We start from the raw sequence: 21,313 nt of genomic DNA on the forward strand, positions 1-21,313 counted from the left end.
GGAGGTCCCACCTCAGGCCTTCTAAGGAGGCTGAACCTTGTCCAACTCAGCAGGAGCCCCCAGTTCATCCTCCAGAAACCCCTAAGGAGATAGAACCTTCTCCAGTCCAGCAGGGAGCTCCAGCACGGTCTTCAGAGCCTCCTAAGGTGGAGGCCTCTTCAACAACCCAACATGTGTCCCCAGCTCAACCTCTGGTGCCTCCTAAGGGGGTACAACTCAACTTCCTGTGCTTCATGAGGTGAAAGTTTCACCAAAAGGTCAATATCAAGTTGAGCATTTAAACTTACCCAAGATTACAGCTCAGCATTTGGACCTGGAGCTTACCATAACTCCAGAACATGCTACAGAGGTTGGACATTCTACAGCCCCACAGAAGACTACAGCTTCTCCTCCAAATTGTTCTGAGGTGACCATTCCACATCCAGACCAGTTTCAGACTCAGCATCCAAATTTGACGGACAGTACAGTTCAACCTTTGGACCTGGAGCTTACCATAACACCAGGACCCACGACACAGGTTGAGCATTCTATAGCCCTGCAGAAGACTACAGCTCCTTCTCCAAAGGGCCCTGTGGTGACGCTTCTACATCCGGACCAGGTACAGGCTCAGAAGCCAAACCTGAGTGAAGTCACAGTTCAACCAGTGGACCTGGAAGTTACTAAAACTCCAAAACCCAATACGGAGATTGAACCTTCTCCAGTCAAACAGAAGACCCCAACTCAGCCCCCAGAGCCTCTTACGGAGGTTGTGGTTCAACCTGTAGTGAGTCATGAGGTGACAACTCCACTGCCAGGACAGGATCAAGCTCAGCATTCAAACTTGCCCAAAGTCACAGTTAAACCTGTAGACCTGGAGCTGACCATAACTCCAGTGCCCACTATGGAGGCTGAATATTCTACAGTCCTGCAGAAGACTACAACTTCTTCTCCAGAGCACCCCGAGGTGACATTACCACCTCCAGACCAGGTTCAGGCTCAGCATCCAAACCTGACTGATGTTACAGTTCAACCTTTGGACCTGGAACTTACCGTAACTCCTGAATTCACTTCAAAGATTGAACGTTCTACAGCCCTGCAGAAGACCACACCTCCTCCAAAGCAAATCACGGTTCAGCCTTTGAATTTGGAGCCTACTATTTTATAGCTCGAGAGGAAACCCTGGTGGCGTAGTAGTTAAGTGCTACGGCTGCTAACCAAAGGGTTGGCAGTTCAAATCCGCCAGGCGCTCCTTGGAAACTCTATGGGGCAGTTCTACTCTGTCCTATGGGGTCGCTATGAGCCGGAATCGACTCGATGGCACTGGGTTTGGTTTTCTGGGTATAGCTCCAGAACCCATTACAGAAGCCCGACATACTGCAGCCCTGCAGAAGACCAATATCCTCCAAAGCAAGGTACAGTTAAACCTTTGGATCTAGGGCTTACAGTTACTCAGCCACCAGGGTCATCTGGGGCAGTTATTTTCCCCCCAGCGACTCAGCAATTATTGGTGCCTTCTGAAAATTACACCCCTGAAAGGGTTCAGAAAGCTCTAACTGAGCAACAGGAACAGAATGCCATCACACATCACCCCCTAGAAAGGACAGAAATGGCTCTAAATGAGCTACAGGAACAGAATGCTGTTATACGTTACACCTCAAAAAGGGCACCGATGCCTTTAACTTTGCAGTGGGAACAGAATGCCACCAACGGAACGAACATAGGTGAGCTCTGTGTCTGCCAGGATGAAACGCTGTCCTGTACTGGCCTCCGCCCAGAGAAGAGGCTCCACAGAGTGCCTGTGCCAGAGCCCAACAAGTACAATGGCACCTTCACTGTCTTGTAAGAATTGCCTTTCCTCATTTGTCCTCTGCACTCTGCTTAACATGACAGCCTTTTCCTTGAGGTCTTCCAGCAGCTTTCCAAGATGGCTCCTGTCCCAGAGGCCTCTGGGATTCGTAGCAGGACTTATTATGGGGTGTCGCGCCTGCACAGTCTCTCGCTCCCCGGGTTTGATACCCTGGCTGCGGCTTTAGCCCCTCACTGCCCCTGGTGGAAGGTCACACAGGGGTCACAGGTGGATGTTCTGGACATGTCCCTGGGGCTTCTTTTCTCCAGCTGCTTCTGAAAGACAACTTTAAAGTAGTTTGTGGGCTATTTCCTCACCACCTGCCCAATTGTTCTGGGGAATGGCTTTGTTTCTGTGCCCTGGCCCATTTCTTGTTACTTTGTTTGCAGATTTGGGGGTCCCTCTGTTCCCTGTCTTACTAAGTCCCTAGGTTCCATACCCAACCCCCTATTACCCCCTAATAGTATAGCCTATCTCTCTTTTACTTACTTCTCCTCTAACCACACCAGTCTCTTTGCTATTCCTCAAACAGACACCTGATCTCAGGGCCTTTCTTCCCTGTCTTACTCCCCCTTGAGAGACTTCAAACCCATAAATCTTTACGGAAATGTGGATGGAGGTCTCTGCTTCTGTAACTTCTTCATGCTGGACTGGGGCATTGCTCCTGCCTAACCGAGTAAAAGTCTCTTACTATCTGATTTAAGTTACTATCGGAACCCCTTCTTGGTCTCTTTGCAGTTGCTCAAACAGGTACCCTCCGATCTCAGGGCCTTTGCTCCCTGTCTTAAAAGTACAACCTTGAGTATATCCCACCTGAATTTAGAGACCATCTCAAGAATAGATTTGACGCATTGAACAGTAAGAACAGAAGACCAGATAAGTTGTGGGATGACATCAAGGGAATCATACATGAAGAAAGCAAAAAGGTCATTAAAAAAACAGAAAAGAAAAAAGAGACTTTCTACTTATGTAAAAACAGTACTGCTGGCTTTTCAAAACGTTTCTATTATTCCCTTCCCCTCCAGAGGTGGGCAGAAGAGGCACTTTTAATCTTTTACAGATGAGGAAAAACAAGATTAGAGGTGTTAGTGCTATACCTTGGTGCCCAGGTGTCCTGTTCCCAGTTCTGAGCTCTCCACAAGCCCATACTCCTCCTTTCCCATGATCTTCTAGTCCTCCTTTTACTCTCACTACCACCAAAAATACTTCTAATACTTGTGGAAAAGAAACACAACTGCACAATGGTGCATTTGACCTTTACGCAGTCAGAAGATTTGGGTGGTCCCTCAAGTAAAGCTGGAAATATTAGACAGGAAATAAAATGGAAGGAAAGTAGTCACCTGAGAAAAGTTGCTTTTTCTCTTTTAGCATGTAGGGCTTCACGTAACATTTATCCAGAAATTGCTTTTATCCCATCCACTTATTACACATTCCCGCTAGGCATGCAGCATGCCATGGCGCCCGGCTATCCTGACTGAACATTTTGATCAAAGTGTCAATAGAAGAATCCTGATCAAAAGGGGAAATATGCAGACCAGAATTTCAAATTCTAATGGATTCCAGACTTTCTGGAACCATTGAGGCTGGCTGAGCCCCTGAAACTATTGCCCCGAGATTATCTTTAAAGCTTAAACCAAAAAACACCCCTGAAATCTTCTCTAAACCAAACAGTAGTTTAGCCTAACTGGTAAAGAATATCTGCCTTGAGCATGTGCTTTTTTAAGAACTATCTATATGGGATCAAACTCACAACAGCAACTTGGAAGATTAGATAGGAAATTTAGGAGGCAGTGTGTTTATGTTAGTAGGGGAGAAACAATTCAGAAAAGGAGGATGAGAATGGTTGCACAAGTTGAAGAATGTAATCAGGGTCACTGATTTCCTCATGTAGAAATTGTTGAGTTGGTGTTTGTTCTGCTGTGTATACTAGCAACAACAACAACAAAAATAATTTTTTTTCAGAGTCTTAGCAGACCCAAGGGGAGAAAATTTTCTTTACCTACTATACCCCAGATCTCTGCCGGATTTCAAAAAAGAATCAGGTGGACATAGTGGGCACATTCTGTATAGAGCCATCTGTTATGGGGACTGGGATATATGGCAGGAGGGACCAAGGGAATCAGTTGGGCAGGTGGGTGGAGAAGGGCCTGTCCAGATGAGGAGCTATGAGCAGTGGGATCTGGAGGCTCAGCTTTAACACCTGTGCCCCTATTTTCCTCAGAGGTCTGTCTTTCAAAGTAGGCATCTGTGATGCCAACAAGAATGTGAACACACGGAAAAGGCGGAGAGAGGAAGCTTTGCCCACTCTCTCCGTATCTGAGGCAGGACAGTATGTGGCATATGAATATGAGAAATTACAGATGGACCTACCTGAGTGGGGGAATCTTTGTCTTCCAGCCTTGGGTTTATTAAGTCTGGACAATAGACCTTTGGGGACCAAAAGAATGTTCCTAAGTATAACCTGTTGCTGTTGAGTCAACACCGACTCGCAGTGACTATAGGACAGGGTGGAGCTGCCCCACCGGGTTTCCAAGGCTGTAAACCTTTACAGAAGCAGACTGCCACATCTTTCTGCCGTGGACGGGCTGGTAGGTTTGAACTGCCAACCTTTTGGTTAGCAGCTGAGTGCTTAACCACTGTGTCACCAGAGCTCCATAATGTAAATGTAGTTACTGTGTTTCACACTATGGAATGTCCTCAGTAGGTAGCCACTTATTCTAGAGAACCAGGGTGGACATAGTGGACAAATTCATAGTGGAACATTGTTGTTACTAGTCATAAACTTCAGTCTGGGTTTATTTTTCTCCCCTCTAAATGGCACTCAAATCTTTGTTGAATTCTAATTTCTTTGACTGGGATATATGGCTATGAATTGACAAAAAGCTGTCCGATCTGTCTTTCATTATCAATCATAGTCTTTCTCTTTTGGCAGGTGAAGAAGCATCTCTGGGGGCTGCAGAAGGAACGTTCATGAAGGCATTACAACCTTGAAGAAGAACATTAGCACTGAGCTCACTATTGAGCCAGAAGAAGCATCCTCAGACAAAAGTGTTAATTTGTCAACTGTCCTGAATGAGCCTCTGGACTTTCATGATGAAAGTGATGTTATTAGTGCCCTAAATTACGTATTGCCTTATTTCTCAGAGGGAAATCTAGAAGACATACAATTGACATTACTACCAGTCATTAAACTGCTTTTCTCAAAGGTACAAGATAGAGAAAAGGCCCAGAGTGATTTGCAAAACAACACAGGGAATCCCCCTCTTAAGCCTGAAAACAATAATGCAACTTACAGAAGGAAATTAAGGAAACTCTATTTTCTGGGGAATTTGTTAGATGCAGAAATTCAAGAAAAAATTGATGAGGCTAAAAAGAAAGAAAAAACTGCCATGCTTATGTATCCCAACTTTTTAGGTGCCAAATCTTTTTAAAGAATTTGGAAACTGCTCAACCCCAGGAAAAACACCTGGCAAAGACCCAGAGAACGGGTGTCAGGAAAAGGCTACAAAGGGTGAACATGGTCCTCGAGAGGCCAAGGGGCATAAAGAAAAGGTACTTCAAAGAAATGGAAGATCCTAGCATTAGGAGGAAACAAGGAGCCAAACCATTTATGGAAAACACGCCCAAACCAAGAAGGCCCCTATGGGCACTCTCAAAGAAGATGGACTGACTTCTCAAGGTGCGGAGGCAAAGGAAGTTAGGGGACGTCTCCTTCGACACAGAGCCTTTATCCATCAAGGAACATAAGGCAGCAGTCTCTTCTTTCCTGAAACAATACTCCATCCTTCTACCTCTCCTTCTTCAAAAGCCCCACCTGAGGTTGGAAACCAATCAAGAGACTTGACCTACACCATTTTTGTTTTAGAAGAGGCAAATGCTAGAGTTAAAAATACGGAGGCTTCTAAATCAGTACCACATTCCGGAAGAAATTACATCTATCATAAATCTCACTCTTGTGTGGTTCACAGAAGACCAAAGGCCAAAACGAGTTGAAGGTTTAGAAAGGTCCATAGACTGATGGTTAAAAATAGACCTCCTTCCTCTGCAGTGAGGAGCCTGATAAATTCCTCTCCACGAGAGGCTTTTTCATCTTCAGGAGAACTGAGTTCTCCAGAAAATCCTTTTCAAGAATTGTTTCTTTTTCCAGAGCCATCTGCAAAAACCACTACTGTACACAATGCTACTATACTAGATGAGACTACCCCTGAAATCACTGCCCATAATCATCCTTCCACTGCAGATTCTGCTGTGACTGAAGAGAACTTAATGGCACCTGTTAAACAAACAAATGAAACACAACGGGAATACCACAACATGGGCCCGGACTTACCCTTCGAGCCAGATGGCTCCTCTCTCCCATTGCTCTCATCCCTGGGGGATCATTTCTCATGTAATCTGGACATTGCAACTGGACTGCTCAGAGCCCCAGGTATAACTGGCCTGTGCCAAGCTCATCTCCAGAACAGGCCTCCTAATGAAGCTTCTCAGTGAGCAGCAAGAATTTAAGGTGTCCAAGGCCGACTGGGATAAAGACCATGAAAACTGAGAATTATATCAATGACACCACAGAAGTCCAGAGAGAGCAAAAAGAGCAAGAGTCAAGTAAGGTGAGGACAACTCCTGATACATGAGGCTCAGACTTTTCCATCAGAGTTCAGGACATGCCTTTAGAGTGCCGAAGCTCCTACTCCGTTTCTCATCTTGGCCAAGTAACTTTGGCCAAGAAAATCATCTCCCACTATTCCTAGTGTAGAGGAGAAGACTTAACACACAAATTGTACAAGAAGAGTGCCTAATAGTAAGATTATTAGATTTGGTATGTTCTTTATGACTGAACCTATAAGCTAGATTCACCTGGAGGAAGTGGGTTTTGAAACTGAAAGTTAGCTTTCATCCTTTTCATCTCTTTGTTCTATTTAAAAAAAAATTTTTTTTTTCTTCCTATTTTGTAGCTCACAAAAGAAGTTCCAGGATATGGCTATAACCACAAACTCATCTTGGGAATATCTGTTACTGTGGTAGTAATGATTTTAATTTTCTGCCTCATCGAGGTAAAGGACAATAATTAATTCAAGTTTCCAGAATATATTTTGTATTTATACTAGATTCAAAAGCCAAAAACTGAAAACTAAAGCCACTTTCCCACCTACTACCACTTGATATTCCTCTTTAGTCACTAGGACTGGGCTGTGCTTGGTTCTTTTATTACAAAGTATATTCCAGAGATTTTTGAGAGGGACCCTACTCCCACGAGATCTTGGTGGAGTTGAAACCAAGATAGCAAGCTATTAGACTATTTTGAGAAGTTAAATTTAAGAAGGCATGGGTTGACATGATTGTAAAATTTCTTCAGCCCAAAACTGTGGCAGTATTTGATGTAGACACCAGTCACTTTCATTCTATCCCTGATTTCTTTCCCTGTTGGTTGAAATGATAAGAGAGAGAAAACGTCCACTCTTAGGAAATGATCAGTCGAACTGGGGAGACAGGACACAATAAAAAGATAAAAGTGTTACCTTTTTTCTCCAGCGAGTAAACAAAAAAAAAAAAAAAAAAACTTGCCATTGAGTAGATTCCGAATTATAGAGACCATATAGGCACTGTCTAATGCAAGAGTTCCTGCAGTCCCTCTGCTCATCCATGCGGGAATCAGACATGTTAAGAGTGCAAAGAGGGGATACCTACCCCTATTTAAGTATTTTACTAAAAGCAAAGAAGAAGTCATTAATTCACATTTGTAAGGCAGTGAGAGCTAAACAATAGGTGAGTAAAAGAAATTCTGAGTGAGCAAGATTTGCTAATCAACCTTCATGACCGCAAATAAATGCTGGCAGCTCAGTATCTGAGATGAAGAATGATGCCAACCAAGGAGCCACAGCACAGATTCCCCCAGAAGGGCAACGCAATCGGGCAGTGGCCTCCTGGCATATTTTGCTGGTTAGGGTTCCAAGCAAAATGTACCTCATTTGGCCCATCAGTTTGCCAATGCTGGACAAGAGACACCTGTTCTCTTGGTACTGACCTGAACCAGTTACCTCTCAGTGTTCCTTACTGAGGATGAAAAACAAGCATTTGTCCCTGTGTGGTGACCTCTGTGAGCCAACAAATATTTACTGGGTTTAAAGCACAATTCTAAGTAATAATAATAGGAAGCAGCAGCAGCTCCCATTTACACTTGCTTACTTGGTGCCAAGCTCTGGGGTCAGCATTTTACAGCCTTATCTCATTTAGTCCAACTATCCATGGAAGGATATTTTGTTATTCTAATATGACAGATAAAGAAATAGGGCTCAACGAGTGTAAGTAACCAGCCCAGGTGCCCTAGGCCACACATCCAAAATGGGCAAGTTAGGGTTTCAAGTGTCCATAGGAAAATACGATTTCTCAAAGTAAATTCTGCCAACCTCTATCCTAAACCTCACTGGGATGCTTATTTTAAAGGCTACTTCCTGGACATCTCCCCTCCAAACCTACATGCCTGCCCCACTTGACTCAATCTCCAGGACAGAGAGGCCCATTTTAGGAACCACTGAGCTATGACAAGGGCAGGGAGTTAGAGGAAGCAGAGGTTCTGTGGTTTTTTTTTGGGCTGGAGGAGGCAGGGAGATGCCTGTGGGGGGGCAGGGCAGAGCAGTAGGAGGTGAGAGAACTGGTGTCTGGTTAAGTCTGTGATAATGGGAGGCACCAATGAGTGTTACCTTGGACTGGCAACATAGATAACCCCGGGCTATTGCTCACCTCCACGGAGATTAGGGCCCCCTAAAAAGCACCAGACTCAATGAGCTCTGGCTCCCATTGTCCTGGTGGGAGTGAGATGTTATTGTTGAGGCCTGGACCTGCTGGGAGTGACATGCAGTTTTTGAGCACCAGTGGAGCAGAGAGAAGCACACATTCAAGAAGAAAAAAGTCCTGAGGCCTGAAGCGGAAGTGGGAGGTGGTTCAGGTTGAGAGTCTATGTGTTAGAAGGTAGTTTGGTGTCATACTGTGGAGTGTCTTCACTTGCAGGGCTAAAGGAAATTAAGACTTAAACTATAATCCTTATGAAGGCTTCATGTGGATTAGGGCCATACCCCAAGGTTGGAGCAATAAGATAGAAGGAGCCTGGGCCCTGACAAGGTGGCCACTAAACTAGCCCTGACTTCATGTAAACAGATTGTTACATGAAAGACTGAGAAACTTCCCTCTTATTTAACTCACTGTTCTTTGGTTTTCTATTGCAGCACCTGACCCTATAGCTGAATAAAGGGGTAAGTATACCTATGAGTTAGCTATTGCCACAATACTGCTGTGTAATAAACCATTCTGAAACTTGGTGAGTTGACATAACAGTTCCCACAGATCTGCAGGTTGGCTGGGGCGCTGTGCTTTAACTCTGTGCCGGGTCACCTCTGCTTCTTACTCTAAGGCCGCAGATCAGCTGGGGTGGGTCTGTCCCATGTGTTTTCATTCTGGGGCCCAGGCTGAAGAGTCAGCAGCAACCCAGGAGAAGCTCTTCTCATGGAGAAGGCAAAAAAAACAAAACCAAACCCACTGCCATCGAGTTGATTCCGACTCACAGTGACCCTGCAGGACAGAGTAGAACCACCCCGTAGAGCTTCCAAGGAGCAACTGGCAGATTCAAACTCCCGACCTTTTGGTTAGCAGCCATAGCACTTAACCACTATGCCACGGAGAAGGCAGAGGCATAAAAAGGCAAGTAGAAAAGTGTATGGCCTCTTAAAGCTTAGACTTAGAACGGGCACACTTTCATTTCTACCCCATTGTATGAGTCAAAGCAAGTCACATGGTGTCATGGATTGAATTATGTCCCCCCAAAAATGTGTGCATCAACATGGTTAAGCCATGATTCCCACTTTTGTGTGGTTGTCCTCCATTTTGTGATTGTAATTTTATGTTAAGAGGATTAGGGTGGGATTGTAACACCAACTTTACTCAGGTCACCTCCCTAATCCAAGGTAAAGGGAGTTTCCCTGGGTTGTGGCCTGTGCCACTTTTTATCTCTCAAGAGATAAAAGGAAAGGGAAGCAAGCAGAAAGTTGGGGACCTCATACCACCAAGAAAGCAGCACCCGGAGCAGAGTGCATCCTTGGACAAGGGGTCCCTGTGCCTGAGAAGCTCCTTGACCAGGGGAAGATTGAGGTCAAGGACCTTCTTCCAGAGCCAACAGAGAGAGAAAGCCTTCCCCTGGAGCCGATCTGAATTTGGACATGTAACCTACTAGACTCTGAGGAAATAAATTTCTCTTTGTTAAAGCGATCCATGTGTGGTATTTCTGTTATGGCAGCACTAGGTGACTAAGACACATGGCCAAGGCCAAAGCTAGGAAACAAGAAAGTACACTCTGTCACAAAGAGAAAAGAGTGTGTGGCTATAGGGAAGGGTGAAGAATCGGGGCCAATAATTCTACATACCCTAGTATGTGAACGAGCCCTGGTTTGGTGGTTACACCCCTTGGTTCCACTCTTCTAGGAGTTTTCTATAAATGGAACATAGTGACAGGTAATGCCCTTCAATGTAAGGACTTAACCACTGTTCTCTATTAGGTCAGGAACCCAGACAAGGCAAGAGTCAGATCTCCTTTATCTCTACAGCTCCCTCCTCCCTTCATCCCTAGTATAGGCCCTGACCTTAGTGATGAGTGAATATTAGGTCATTTGTTCATTTTCCTCATGTGATTCCTTACAAAATACAGACTGACCTCTTAAAGGTCAATAATTCTACATACCCTAGTATGTGAATGAGCCCTGGTTTGGTGGTTACACCCCTTGGTTCCACTCTTCTAGGAGTTTTCTCTTAAAGGTCAGTGCATACTCTATATTTTCCCCATAAGCTACAAAGGGCATGTGCCATTTGGGGCTGGAATCTGTACTCAAATCTGTCTGACTCTAAATCCTTTGCCTACTGCTTCCCACAGGAAACACCAGAAGAAAAGGTGTATACAGGGTTAAACACCAAAGCAGGTGATAAAAAATGAATTAAGTCCCCCCGAAATGTGTTGTATATCCTGACCTCTATGCCTGTGGTTATGATCCCATTTGGTTGTCTTTGTGATATTAAGGCAGGATTAGTGTAGGGTGTATCTTCAGTCAGCCTCTTTTAAGATATAAAAAGAGATTAAACAAACGAGCAGAAAGAGACACAGAGAGAGAGAGATGGGGTAAGGCAAATGCTAAGATACATGGAGATCTCCAAGGAACCAGGAAGCAGAAGCTGAAGAGACCAGGACCTTCCTCCAGAGCTGACACACAGAAAAAGCTTTCCCCTCCAGCCAGCGCTCTGAATTCGGACCTCTAGCCTCCTAAACTGTGAGAAAATAAATTTCTGTGACAGTCATCCACTCGTGGTACATATTATAGCAGCAATAGATAACTAAGACAGCAGGTTAGTGAAGTTTATTTCTCTAGAGGCCATTTAAAGCTAGAAATACTTTTTATAACCTGAAATACTCTAAGAGGAAGGGTGTCTAAAGGCAAAAACTAGTCAGCGATCCACATGGATTTAAGGACAATTTAAGAACAGTGAGATTCACCATCAGAGCCTCCACTCTTCCTTAGAGTCCTCTGGCCCCTCTCAGAAGGGCAAAAGCCAAATTGGCTCCAGATGCTTGACCATTGCTGCCTGTCCCAGGAGACTTTTCACTTTGAAGGAGAGCTGAGAGAGCCATGATTAAGCCTAAAGAATGGCATAGTCACCACTGAATATCAGGCACAGGGGGCACGTGGGTCTAAAGTCTATTCTAGGGCAGTAATTCATGGGAAATCGTTTTCCCATCTCCCAAGACAGACTGTTCAATGTCGAACTGTCTCAGGCTTAGGCTGATCAAGGTGGAGGGGTGGGGAAAGTAGAGTTGGTGCGAGGTCTTTTGTTTTTGCTATCTGTGGAAGACTTTAGAGCTTACTACGAAAAGTGATGGCCCAGGGTTCTCCAGGCGGTTAATAAAGGGTTGCCTCAGTGGATTGCAAGAGAAGGATATTATGCAGCAGTTTCTTTGTGTTAATGAGGCAGACTGGAACAATCTCTCTCCGAGATACATAGGGGTTACTAAGTGAAGAAAAAGGATCCCGGGTATCCCAATGGTTAAGCACTCGGCTGCTAGCCAAAGATTGGCAGCTCAAACCCACCAGCAGCTGCACAGGAGAAAGATGTGGCAGTCTGTTTCCACAAAGATCACAGCCTTGGGAACCCTATGGGGTAGCTCTACCCTGTCCTATAGCATTGCTAGGAGTCCGAGTCAACTCAATGGCACACAACACGTGAACAAAGCAAGATATAGTATGGTGTGTATAGTATGTGTGGTACAGTGAATTCCTTAATATGATCCTTCTAGCCATGCATGGTCTTGTGACTCCCACAATATGATTAGGTGGTACTATGCCAATAAGGTGCTTGTGGCCCACCAAGGGGATTGGACAGCCTGCTAGTAATGCAAACATGGTGCATAGAAACCTCGGATGGGACTATACAAATGAGGTATATGGAACTCTTGTAGGAGATTGGTCACTTTTGCCATCCCACTAGGCTTAAAATGAGCCAATCCCAGGAGTGGGGGGCAGGGGGAACCTCACTAATACTAAGAAGAAGAGCCAAGAGTAGAGCATGTCCTTTAGGCCCAGGTTCCCTGCACTGAGAGCCTCCTAGACTCAGGACACAGACAGAACTGTAACATCAGAGAAGGTGTGAGATGGTGAGAAGTGGCATTAGCAAGCAAAGTGGAGAAATGGCAGCAGCAGAGCCAGGAGACTGGCACTAGACAGTGCAGTGGGCTTCCCAGCCCACCGAGCAAGGCAGCTACAGTGGGTGTGCTGACCCACAGAGGTAGAGAGCACAGTGCCTTTGGCAGGAGGCTTCCTCGCTAAGTAGGGTGCCTTGAGGCACTTACTGGCGGAGCTTAAGAGCTTGTCCAAGCAGGGCAGAGGCCCGACTGAGGGGCAAAGTGTCTGAGAGCGGAGAGAGAAGCCTGCCTGCAGGCACGGCCCAGAAGCTGTCCTGACCAAAGACTGTATCTTGAGTGGTTTCTGATCCTGAATCTTAATCTGTTACTTCCCGAGTACATCCCATAACTAGGAGTATGGTCTGTGAGTTCTGTGCGGCCACTGCAATGAATTATTGAACCCAGTAAAGAATGCCGTGGGAGGGACGGCTGGTGTCAGAATAGGTAAAAGGGCTGGAGGATGGAGGTATGTTTGACCTCCGCCTCATAGGAATCAGCCTTGGGCTGATGCTGATGGTGATTCTCTCTCCCCTCACAAAGTTAGACTAGGTCTAATGCCACCACGCCATTTTGACAGTATGCTACTAGGTGTTGTGTGGCATTTGTATAAAACTGTGGCTACTTAAATTTAAGTCAATACAAATAAAATTAAACAGCAGTTCCTAAGTCACACTAGTCACATTTCAAGTACTCACTAGCTATTTGTAGCTAATGGCTACCCAATGGGATAATGCACATAGAAACTATTTCCATCTTTACAGAAAGTTCTAGTGGAAAACACTGGTGTAGAATAACTCTGGGAGGACACGCAGGAAACTGGTAACGGTGGTTGCCTTCAGGGAGGGAAACTGGAAGACCGCAGCACCATATGCCCTTTTGTACCTTTGGAATTGGATACCAGGTGTTTGTACTGTGCATTTAAAAATACATTTTAATAAATTGGAACTTGGGAGTCCCCATGTAGGGTTACTGCATTCAGGCAGTCATAACCAGATTATTCTGCAATTTGCCTAAAACAAATTAGTAGACATTATGACTTCACATCATCATATCCTCAGTTCCCCTGGAATGCTCTGCCGTAGCAGTTAGTCTGCGTTCTCCCCAGAGCTCTCTCTCCCAGAGATCTGCCCTCCAGTGTGCTCTAGGTCCTGCCTAGACCTGTCACACAGCTGTCACCCCCAACTTCCTCTCACTGTTTCCTGGCTTGGGACCTTCATTTCCTGCCTGCCTTTTCTTCTTTCTTGATTTACCCTTCTTCTGGAGCACAAACTCAGCTAAGAATCCCTTTCTAATTTTTAAAAAACACAAAACTGTGGACCTCCTTATGATAGTAATTATACCATTAACCCAAAACCCAGTACCGTCGAGTCGATTTCGACTCATAGGGTAAAACCCATTAAATGAAATAATACATATACGTAAGAATTACACTTTTGATCTTTTTCAATGTCTCTTTCCACAGATGTAGTCAACTTAATTCCTGTGCTTTCTTTCCGGTGAGGTCCACATGTACAAGCACCTCTTATATTTTGCAACGAAGAAGTCATTTGCCTTGTAAAATTCTATTATGTGATCTCCCGTATTGTTTCTATCACCAAGGCCATATTTTCCAAAATCCAACCCTTCTTCTTTGTTTCCTACTTTCCCATTCCAATCACTAGTAATTATCAATGCATCTTGATTGCATGTTTGATCAATTTCAGGCTGCAGAAGCTGCTAAAAGTCATCAGTTTCCTCATTTTTGGCCTTAGTGGTTGGTACGTAAATTTGAATCATAGTTGCATTAACTGGCCTTCCTTGTAGGTGTGGAAACCCTAGTGGCATATTGGTTGAGTGCTGCGGCTGCTAACCAACGGGTCAGCAGTTCGAATCCACCAGGTGCTCCTTGGAAACTCTATGGGGCAGTTCTACTCTGTCCTACAGGGTCACTATGAGTTGGAATCGACTCAACGGCACTGGGCTTGGCTTGGACTTGTAGGTGTATGGATATTATCCTATCACTGACAGTGTTGTGCTTCAGGATAGATCTTGAAATGTTTTTGACAATGAATGCCATGCTATTCCTCTTCAATTTGTCCTTCCTAGCATAGTAGACCATATGATTGTCTGATTCAAAACATCCAATACCAGTCCATTTCAGCTCACTAATGCCTAGGACTTTATGCATTCCATTTAATTTTTGACAACTTCCAATTTTCCTAGATTCATACTTCAGACATGCCACATTCTGATTATTGATGGATGTTTGCTGCTGTTTCTTCTCATTTTGAATCATGCCACATCAGCAAATGAAGGCCCTGAAAGCTTACTCCATCCTCATCATTAAGGTCAACTCCACTTTGAGGAGGCAGCTCTTCCCATGTCGCATTTTGAGGGCCTTCCAACCTGAGGGGCTCATCTTCCAGCGCTATATCAGACAATGTTCCTGTGCTATTCATAAGGTTTTCACTGGTCAAGTTTTTTAGAAGTAGACTGCCAGGTCCTTCTTCCTAGTCTGTCTCAGTCTGGAAGCTCCACTGAAACCTGTCCACCATGGATGACCCTGATGGTATTTAAAATACTGGTAGCATAGCTCCCCTTATCAGAGCAACATGCAAGCAACGACTTTATGGCAAACTGACAGATGCATTGCAAAGATATGATAGAAGAGCTCAATATTATGGGTCAGAACAAAGCCAGGGGCCGACTGTGGATCAGAGCATCAATTGCTCATATGAAATTCCAAGACGAAGCTGAGGAAAATTAGAGCAATTCCAAGGGAACCAAAATATGATCTTGGATATATCCCACCTAAATGTGGAGACCATCTCAAGCACAGATTTGACGAATTGAACACTAATGACCAAAGATCAGATGAGTCGTGGAATGACATCAAGAACATCATGCATAAAGAAAGCAAAAGGTCATTAAAAAGAAAAGATCTTCCATGTCTTTATTGAGCTTCTTTCTGGATGTCCTGTCCTTCACCGAAAGTGGTGTGTTGAAGTCTCCTACTATTATTGTGGACCTGTCTATCTCATATTTCAATGCTGATAGAGTTTGTTTTATGTATGTTGCAGCCCAGTCACTGGGTGCATATTTTTTTTTTTTTGCAGCTGAAAACATTTATTGTCTCAATTCTGTGTCAGGAATCCAGGAGCATCATATCTGGGGACCTCTGGCTCAAGGTCTTTCATTGGGTTGCAGTTAAGTTATTGGCTAGGGCTGCAGCCATCTCAAGGCTCAGCTGTAGCTGAATGGTTGGCTTCCAAGTTCTCTCCTGTGGTTGCTAGCAGGCCTTAGTTCCTTCCACAAGTGTCTCCAGATGCTGCCCAAGTGTCCTCATGACATGGTGGCTGGTGATCTGAGAGTGAGAGAGCCAGAGAGGGTCCAAGACAGAAGCCGTGTTTGTTATACAACTGAATCTCAGAACGTCCTGTTCTTCCATAGAAGTGAATCAGCAAGTCCAGCCTACACTCGAGGGTCTTGCGCAAGGGCATGAATACTAGGAAGTGGAGATCAGTGGGGGCATCTTAGAGGCTGCCTACTAAACAGAATACACAGCATTTTGTATCTGCTACTTTTGTTTCTCATTTAAATATTTTATTTTGCTACATATCCTTCAAGCATGTTAAAATTATAAAAGGAAGATATCCCTACTGTAAAAACTTTTAAGTGATCAAATGATAAAGCAAGATATAAAATCCTTTTCCTCATGCTGTTGCCCACATTAGTTGAACTACCCAGAGGTAACCAAAGTTTTTTTTGTGTGTATCTGTTCAGATACTTTCCACACCTATACACACACATGCACATGCACATATCGTGTAAGTTACTTTACGTCCTTAATATATCTTCCTTTTTTCATATCAGCATGCTGATCTAGCTCATTCTCTTAAACATCTGCATATTTCATTTTATGATTATAACAAAAAACTTTTAACCTATTTATGGATTTAAAAAAAATCTGACAGAAAATGCAAATGTACATTCTTACATTCATATGGGTATATCTTCAGGATAAACTCCCGGAAGTGGAATTGCTGGGTCTAAAGAATGTCCATTTATTTATTTATTTTTATTAACTTTTATTAAGCTTCAAGTGAATGTTTACAAATCCAATCAGTCTGTCACATATAAGTTTACATACATCTTACTCCATACTCCCACCTGCTCTTCCCCTATTGAGTCAGCCCTTCCAGTCTCTCCTTTCATGACAATTTTGCCGGCTTCCCTCTCTCTCTACCCTCCCATCCCCCTCCAGACAAGAGTTGCCAACACACTCTCAAGTGTCCACCTGATATAATTAGCTCATTCTTCATCAGCGTCTCTCTCCCACCCGCTGACCAGTCCCTTTCATGTCTGATGAGTTGTCTTCGGGGATGGTTCCTGTCCTGTGCCAACAGAAGGTCTGGGGAGCATTGCCGCCGAGATTCCTCTAGTCTCAGTCAGACCATTAAGTATGGTCTTTTTATGAGAATTTGGGGTCTGCATCCCACTGTTCTCCTGCTCCCTCAGGGGTCCTCTGCTGTGCTCCCTGTCAGGGCAGTCATCGGTTGTGGCCGGGCACCAACTAGTTCTTCTGGTCTCAGGATGATGTAGGTCTCTGGTTCATGTGGCCCTTTCTGTCTCTTGGGCTCCTAGTTGTCGTGACGTTGGTATTCTTCATTTTCCTTTGATCCAGGTGGGTTGAGACCAATTGATGTATCTTAGATGGCCGCTTGTTAGCATTTAAGACCCCAGACGCCACATTTCAAAGTGGGATGCAGAATGTTTTCCTAATAGAATTATTTTGCCAATTGACTTAGAAGTCCCCTCAAACCATGTTCCCCAGACCCCCGCCCCTGCTCCGCTGACCTTTGAAGCATTCATTTTATCCCGGAAACTTCTTTGCTTTTGGTCCAGTCCAAGTGAGCTGACCTTCCATGTATTGAGTGTTGTCTTTCCCTTCACCCAAAGCCGTTCTTATCTACTGATTAATCAATAAAAAACCCTCTCCCACCCTCCCTCCCTCCCCCCTTTGTAACCACAAAAGTATGTGTCCTTCTCAGTTTTTACTATTTCTCAAGATCTTATAATAGTGGTCTTATACAATATTTGTCCTTTTGCCTCTGACTAATTTCGCTCAGCATAATGCCTTCCAGGTTCCTCCATGTTATGAAATGTTTCACAGATTCGTCACTGTTCTTTATCGATGCGTAGTATTCCATTGTGTGAATATACCACAATTTATTTACCCATTCATCCGTTGATGGACACCTTGGTTGCTTCCAGCTTTTTGCTATTGTAAACAGAGCTACAATAAACATGGGTGTGCATATATCTGTTTGTGTGAAGGCTCTTGTTTCTCTAGGGTATATTCCGAGGAGTGGGATTTCTGGGTTGTATGGAAGTTCTATTTCTAACTGTTTAAGATAACGCCAGATAGATTTCCAAAGTGGTTGTACCATTTTACATTCCCACCAGCAGTGTATAAGAGTTCCAATCTCTCCGCAGCCTCTCCAACATTTATTATTTTGTGTTTTTTGGATTAATGCCAGCCTTGTTGGTGTGAGATGGAATCTCATCGTAGTTTTAATTTGCATTTCTCTAATGGCTAATGATTGAGAGCATTTTCTCATGTATCTGTTGGCTGCCTGAATATCTTCTTTAGTGAAATGTGTGTTCATATCCTTTGCCCACTTCTTGATTGGGTTGTTTGTCTTTTGGTGGTTGAGTTTTGACAGAATCATGTAGATTTTGGAGATCAGGCGCTGGTCTGAGATGTCATAGCTGAATATTCTTTCCCAGTCTGTAGGTGGTCTTTTTACTCTTTTGGTGAAGTCTTTAGATGAGCATAGGTGTTTGATTTTTAGGAGCTCCCAGTTATCGGGTTTCTCTTCATCATTTTTGGTAATGTTTTGTATTCTGTTTATGCCTTGTATTAGGGCTCCTAATGTTGTCCCTATTTTTTCTTCCATGATCTTTATCGTTTTAGTCTTTATGTTTAGGTCTTTTATCCACCTGGAGTTAGTTTTCGTGCATGGTGTGAGGTATGGGTCCTGTTTCATTCTTTTGCAAATGGATATCCAGTTATGCCAGCACCATTTGTTAAAAAGACTATCATTTCCCCAATTGACTGACACTGGTCCTTTGTCAAATATCAGCTGCTCATACGTGGATGGATTTATATCTGGGTTCTCAATTCTGTTCCATTGGTCTATGTGCCTGTTGTTGTACCAGTACCAGACTGTTTTGACTACTGTGGCTGTATAATAGGTTCTGAAATCAGGTAGAGTGAGGTCTCCCACTTTCTTCTTCTTTTTCAGTATTCCTTTGCTTATCCGGGGTTTCTTTCCCTTCCATATGAAATTGGTGATTTGTTTCTCTATCCCCTTAAAATATGACATCGGAATTTGGATCGGAAGTGCGTTAAGTGTATGGATGGCTTTTGGTAGAATAGACATTTTTACTATGTTAAGTCTTCCTATCCATGAGCAAGGTATGTTTTTCCACTTAAGTAGGTCCTTTTGAATTTCTTGTAGTAGAGCTTTGTAGTTTTCTTTGTATAGGTCTTTTACATCCTTGGTAAGATTTATTCCTAAGTATTTTATCTTCTTGGGGGCTACTGTGAATGGTATTGATTTGGTTATTTCCTCTTCGGTGTTCTTTTTGTTGATGTAGAGGAATCCAAGTGATTTTTGTATGTTTATTTTCTAACCTGAGACTCTGCCAAACTCTTCTATTAGTTTCAGTAGTTTTCTGGAGGATTCCTTAGGGTTTTCTGTGTATAAGATGATGTCATCTGCAAATAGAGATAACTTTACTTCCTCCTTGCCAATCCGGATACCCTTTATTTCTTTGTCTAGCCTAATTGCCCTGGCTAGGACTTCAAGTACGATGTTGAATAAGAGCGGTGATAAAGGGCATCCTTGTCTGGTTCCCGTTCTCAAGGGAAATGCTTTCAGGTTCTCTCCATTTAGAGTGATATTGGCTGTTGGCTTTGCATAGATGCCCTTTATTATGTTGAGGAATTTTCCTTCAATTCCTATTTTGGTAAGAGTTTTTATCATAAATGGGTGTTGGACTTTATCAAATGCCTTTTCTGCATCAATTGATAAGATCATGTGGTTTTTATCTTTTGTTTTATTTATGTGATGGATTACATTAATGGTTTTTCTGATATTAAACCAGCCTTGCATACCTGGTATAAATCCCACGTGATCATGGTGAATTATTTTTTTGATGTGTTGTTGGATTCTATTGGCTAGAATTTTGTGAGGATTTTTGCATCTATGTTCATGAGGGATATAGGTCTATAATTTTCTTTTCTTGTGGTGTCTTTACCTGGTTTTGGTATCAGGGATATGGTGGCTTCATAGAATGAGTTGGGTAGTATTCCATCATTTTCTATGCTTTGAAATACCTTCAGTAGTAGCGGTGTTAACTCTTCTCTGAAAGTTTGGTAGAACTCTGCAGTGAAGCCATCCGGGCCAGGACTTTTTTTTGTTGGGAGTTTTTTGATTACCGTTTCAATCTCTTTTTTTGTTATGGGTCTATTTAGTTGTTCTACTTCTGAATGTGTTAGTTTAGGTAGGTAGTGTTTTTCCAAGAATTCTTCTAGGTTTTCAAATTTGTTAGAGTACAATTTTTCGTAGTAATCTGAAATGATTCTTTTAATTTCATTTGGTTCTGTTGTGATGTGGTCCTTCTCGTTTCTTATTCGGGTTATTTGTTTCCTTTCCTGTATTTCTTTAGTCAGTCTAGCCAATGGTTTATCAATTTTGTTACTTTTTTCAAAGAACCAGCTTTTGGCTTTGTTAATTCTTTCAACTGTTTTTCTGTTCTCTAATTCATTTAGTTCAGCTCTAATTTTTATTATTTGTTTTCTTCTGGTGCCTGATGGGTTCTGTTGTTGCTCACTTTCTATTTGTTCAAGTTGTAGGGACAGTTCTCTGATTTTGGTCTTTCTTCTTTTTGTATGTGTGCATTTATCGATATAAATTGGCCTCTGAGCACTGCTTTTGCTGTGTCCCAGAGGTTTTGATAGGAAGTATTTTCATTCTCGTTGCATTCTATGAATTTCCTTATTCCCTCCTTGATGTCTTCTATAACCCAGTCTTTTTTCAGGAGGGTATTGTTCATTTTCCAAGTATTTGATTTCTTTTCCCTAGTTTTTCTGTTATTGATTTCTAGTTTTATTGCCTTGTGGTCTGAGAAGATGCTTTGTAATACTTCGATGTTTTGGACTCTGCAAAGGTTTGTTTTATGACCTAACATGTGGTCTATTCTAGAGAATGTTCCATGTGCGCTAGAAAAAAAAGTATACTTTGCAGCAGTTGGGTGGAGAGTTCTGTATAAGTCAGTGAGGTCAAGTTGGCTGATTGTTGTAAGTAGGTCTTCCGTGTCTCTATTGAGCTTCTTACTGGATGTTCTGTCCTTCTCCGAAAGTGGTGTGTTGAAGTCTCCTACTATAATTGTGGAGGTGTCTATCTCACTTTTCAATTCTGTTAAAATTTGATTTATGTATCTTGCAGCCCTGTCATTGGGTGCATAAATATTTAATATGGTTATGTCTTCCGGATCAATTGTCCCTTTTATCATTATATAGTGTCCTCTTTATCCTTTGTGGTGGATTTAAGTCTAAAGTCTATTTTGTCAGAAATTAATATTGCTACTCCTCTTCTTTTTTGCTTATTGTTTGCTTGATATATTTTTTTCCATCCTTTGAGTTTTAGTTTGTTTATGTCTCTAAGTCTAAGGTGTGTCTCTTGTAGGCAGCATATAGATGGATCGTGTTTCTTTATCCAGTCCGTGAC

This window comes from Loxodonta africana, chromosome 18 (assembly GCF_030014295.1).
Source record: "Loxodonta africana isolate mLoxAfr1 chromosome 18, mLoxAfr1.hap2, whole genome shotgun sequence".
NCBI lineage: Eukaryota > Metazoa > Chordata > Mammalia > Proboscidea > Elephantidae > Loxodonta > Loxodonta africana.